This window comes from Pleurodeles waltl, chromosome 8 (assembly GCF_031143425.1).
Source record: "Pleurodeles waltl isolate 20211129_DDA chromosome 8, aPleWal1.hap1.20221129, whole genome shotgun sequence".
NCBI classification, from domain to species: Eukaryota; Metazoa; Chordata; class Amphibia; order Caudata; family Salamandridae; genus Pleurodeles; species Pleurodeles waltl.
In genome coordinates, this window is record NC_090447.1 from 1,507,259,545 (window position 1) to 1,507,264,544 (window position 5,000).

Consider the following 5,000-nt stretch of genomic DNA (forward strand, 5'->3'; position numbering starts at 1 on the left):
CAACACACACAGTAACTTAATGAAAACACTACAAAATGACACAACACCAGTTTAGAAAAATAGGAAATATTTATCTAGACAAAACAAGACCAAAACGACAAAAATCCAACATACACAAGTCAAGTTATGATTTTTTTAAAGGTTTAAAATAAAAAGAGTCTTTAGGTAGTTGTAACAACACACTAGCGCTGCTAGCGTGTAAATGTACCTGGTTTGCGTCAAAAATAACCCCGCACGGGCGGTGTGCGTCGAAAATAACCCTGCACGGTTATATGCGTCGAAAACAGCTCGGCACGGCGAGGCGCGTCGAAAAAGCCAGCCACGCGACGGTCCGAAAGTCCCGCGGCGCTGGTTGCGATCTCTCAGCCTTCGTCAGCGATGCTGCGCGTTGTTTCTCCTGCTCCGGGCGTCGATTCTCCGGTCGGGTTTCCTGTGGCGTCGTTTCTCAGCTGCGGAGCCGGCGTCGCGTCGTTTTCTCAGCCGCGATCGGATTCGCGTCGATCTTTTCTCCGCACGGCACTCGGTGCGTGTATTTTTGTCCTTAGGCTGCCAGCCTCTCCTTTCAGGGTCCCAAGAACTGGAAGGGCACCACAGAGCAGAGTAGGGGTCTCTCCAGAGACTCCAGGTGCTGGCAGGAAGAAGTCTTTGCTATCCCTGAGACTTCAACAACAGGAGGCAAGCTCTACATCAAGCCCTTGGAGATTTCTTCTTCAAGATGGAAGGCACACAAAGTCCAGTCTTTGCCCTCTTACTCTGGCAGAAGCAGCACTGCAGGAAAGCTCCACAAAGCACAGTCACAGGCAGGGCAGCACTTGTTCCTCAGCGATCAGCTCTTCTCCAGGCAGAGGTTCCCCTTGATTCCAGAAGTGTTTTCTAAAGTTTGTAAGTTTGGGTGCCCTTCTTATACCCATTTTAGTCTTTGAAGTCACCTTTCTTCAAAGGGGACTCACACCTTCTTGTGAAATCCTGCCTTGCCCAGGCAAGGCCTCAGACACACACCAGGGGGCTGGAGACAGCATTGTCAGAGGCAGGCACAGTCCTTTCAGATGAGAGTGACCACTCCACCCCTCCCTCCTAGCAGAGATGGCTAATCAGGAAATGCAGATCACACCCCAGCTCCCTTTGTGTCACTGTCTGGTGTGAGGTGAAAAACAACCCAACTGTCAAACTGACCCAGACAGGGAATCCACAAACAAGGCAGAGTCACAGAATGGTTTAAGCAAGAAAATGCTCACTTTCTAAAAGTGGCATTTCCAAACTCACAATCTCAAAATCAACTTTACTAAAAGATGTATTTTTAAATTGTGAGTTCAGGGATCCCAAACTCCACATGTCCATCTACTCTCTAGGGGAATCTACACTTTAATCATATTTAAAGGTAGCCCCCATATTATCCTATGAGAGGGAGACAGACCTTGCAACAGTGAAAACGAAATTGGCAGTATTTCACTGTCAGGACATATAAACCACATTACTATATGTCCTACCTTATCCATACACTGCACCCTGCCCTTGGGGCTACCTAGGGCCTACCTTAGGGGTGCCTTACATGTAAGTAAAGGGAAGGTTTAGGCCTGGCAAGTGGGTACACTTGCCAAGTCGAAGTTACAGTGTAAAAATACACATACAGACACTGCAGGGGCAGGTCTGAGACATGATTACAGAGCTACTTATGTGGGTGGCACAACCAGTGCTGCAGGCCCACTAGTAGCATTTGATTTACAGGCCCTGGCACCTCTAGTGCACCTTACTAGGGACTTACTAGTAAATCAAATATGCCAATCATGGATAAACCACTTACATACAATTTAAACAGGAGAGCATATGCACTTTAGCAATGGTTAGCAGTGGTAAAGTGCTCAGAGTTGAAAAGCCAACAGCAACATGTCAGGAAAAAATAGGAGGCAGGAGGCGAAAAAAGACTGGGGATGACCCTGCATAAGCAAAAGTCCAACACGACCCCCTACCAGCCTAAAGCCAGGGGAGAACAATCAATACCTTGATGTACTTCCCTGATTGGGGCGATAGAACAGGGACCCAGGCCCACAACAGCAGGGGCATGTTCCAGTTCTACGCCTTCCTGACTCCAGTTGGATCCCTCTGTCCATACTCTCAGGGCCCACTAAGCTAACCCATGGGGAACCCTTCTCCACATCTACAGACACCATCTGTGCAACACCTAACTTTACTTTGCTCACAGATGCATTGCAATGGGCAGATAGTACCACCAGGGCCAACACAGTGGTGTTGCCCACTCCACCCCCGGGGTGTGACTCTCGTCCTCCCCCCCCCAGGGGCAACTCTGTCCACCAGGACAGCAAGCCACAGTGGCCCCAGACAACTGTCAGGGATGAGAGCCCGACCTCAGGCCTCTCTAACCACTGTGACTGTGGAGAGTGGGGGGTGGTAGCCCCAGGTGCCTGGCACCCTTTGACCACTCTCTCTTCCGCCAGGTCAGGGATGTTAACCTGACCCTGGTCCTCCCCTCTGGGGCTCTGTACCCTCCCTGCAGAAGCGGCACCCCCAGAGTCAAAAACTGTCAGGGTGCTTGTAGAAGCAGTCCTGCACAATTCTTCCATCAGTGCAGGGATGTTAACCTGCAACTGATCCTCCAACCTGGGGTCTGTACCTTCAGGTTGGACCAGGGCCAGGGGTGAGGCTTCCCTCCCCCTGCCCTCTCTTCTGGGGTCCTGAACCACCCAACTAGGAGTGGCCCCCCCAGAAGACAACATGGTAGGGGCACTGTTAGCAGTAGCCCCTTCCTCTAGGTCAGGGGGGACACCCTTAACCTGGCCTCCCAATCCAGGGTCTGTACCCACAGACTGGATCACTGCCTGGCAACCCAGGACTTCTTGGGGGGCATACCTACCCCCTACCAGGTCAGAGTTTACCCTCTGAACCTGGTCATCCAACCCAGGGTCACCACCCTGCGGTTGAACCACTGCCTGGCACACCAGGACTTCCTTGGGAGCCCACCTACCCCCTATCAGGTCAGAGTTTACCCCCTGAACCTGATCATTCAACCCAGAGTCACCACCCTGCGGTTGAACCATTGCCTGGCACACCAGGACTTCCAGGGGGGCACACTTACCCCCCTCAAGGGACACACTGTCCCGAAGGGCCACACAAGAGTCTGGCTGGCGCAGGTTTCCTGACCTCTGCCCATCTGACAGAGTCTGGATTCCCCCCAACCCAGAAATGGTCTCACCAAGGTCATTCATGGGGGGCTCTGCTCTCAGAGCGGACCCCTGACCCTCCAGGTTCTCCACTGGGGTCCGCAACCCCCTCTCAACCCTCTGTCTGGACTTCTGCACCCCCTCACTAGGAGTGGTACTGCCAGACACCAGAACTGGTGGGACGCTGGCTACAGCTGCCCCCCCAAGTTCTCCTGACACTGTGGGGTCTCCCTCAACAGATGGCCCTATGGTACAGGCTAGGCTCCCCTCCTGGTGTTCCCGCAGGGAACCCTCCAGGACCTGGGACCGGATCTCGGGCACCTTGGGCCTCAACCCATCCCCATTCCCTCTCCTCTGAGACGGGACATGGGGTCCCTCACCCATCCCACTACACTGGGACCTACCTGGGACACTACAATCCTTCCCTACCTCACCTGGTTGGGAACTACCTAGACCACTCCTCTCAGGAGCACCCCCAAATGCCTCTTCAGACTCTCTGGTACTCACCCAGAAGTCTGCCTCCATTGTAAGCTCCCTGGGGTCAGAGAACTCACACTCCACCTGGTGTTGGCATAGCTCTGGAAAATAAGGACTAGACATATGCTCTCCAGCAATTACAGCACTCAGCCCCTCACATGAATTAACCAAAGTACCCTTCACCCAACCATCCAGTGACTCTGCTTTGAAAAAGCACCCCACATCACCCTCCTGAGACTGGTGAGACAGTACCTGACTGTCCCTGACACTCAACCCACACTCTTCTGGGATGTTTTCACACTCCATAACCAGGACTTCTACCTGGGGGGAACCCCTCTCCCTGTCACTCTCACTTAGAGTCAGTAGAGTGTCCCTCCCACCAGTAGGAATATGACTCCCCATGCCAGTTCCCCAATCCACCTCAGGGACCCTGTGCATCACTGGAGCTACCTCATACCCCTGAACCTCCTGGCGTGTGTTAACTCCCTCCTTCAAGTAGGGCACCACATCTCTGGGCATGTGCACTTCTTCAGCAGTACTGGATACAAGATTTTTGCTGCCACCATCTGAACTGGACTCAGCCCTCATGGCCTCCAGCTTCAGCTCTTCACAGCTCAGCTCTTGAGCTGCAATCCTTTCTTTTTCCAGGACTAAGGCTCTCTTCTCCTCAGCCCTCTCAAGCTCTGCATCTAGCTCTTCCAGACTCCGGATTCGAGCTAGGAGCCAATCATCTCTTTCTTTTTCCAGGACTAAGGCTCTCTTCTCCTCAGCCCTCTCAAGCTCTGCATCTAGCTCTTCCAGACTCCGGATTCGAGCTAGGAGCCAATCATCTCTTTCTGTTCCCTCCTCAGGGCCACTGCCCTCCTCTTCGGAGTAGTCCTCCTCCTCAGAGTAGTTATCCTCCTCAGACTCATTTGGTGGTGTTGCCTGACAACGTTTCAATTCATACTGAAACAGGGCTGACTCAAGATCCTCCCTTCTGGATTTCTTGTTCACAGCCAGTCCCCTTTCCATGCAGAATGCTTTAAGCTGCCACTTTTTATACATAAATAGGTGCCAGAAATTGACTTCCATTCTGCAAAGGCTTCACAACCAAAAAACAAAGTCCAAAAATATTAGCAATACTTCCAGGAGGACATCAGAGAACAAAAAGCAGAATCACAAGACAAGTAGTATGTGGTCACGTAGTGGTCTGAACTCAAAACAGTAGTGTACACTTAATTACTGTATGTCAAGTACAAATACAAGTCCAAATCCCGACCGCTGGTCACCAATGTTAGAAATGGGGTCTTTGGTTGACAGTCAGGTTACCCCCTGTTCAAGCAAGGACCCTCACTCTAGTTAGGA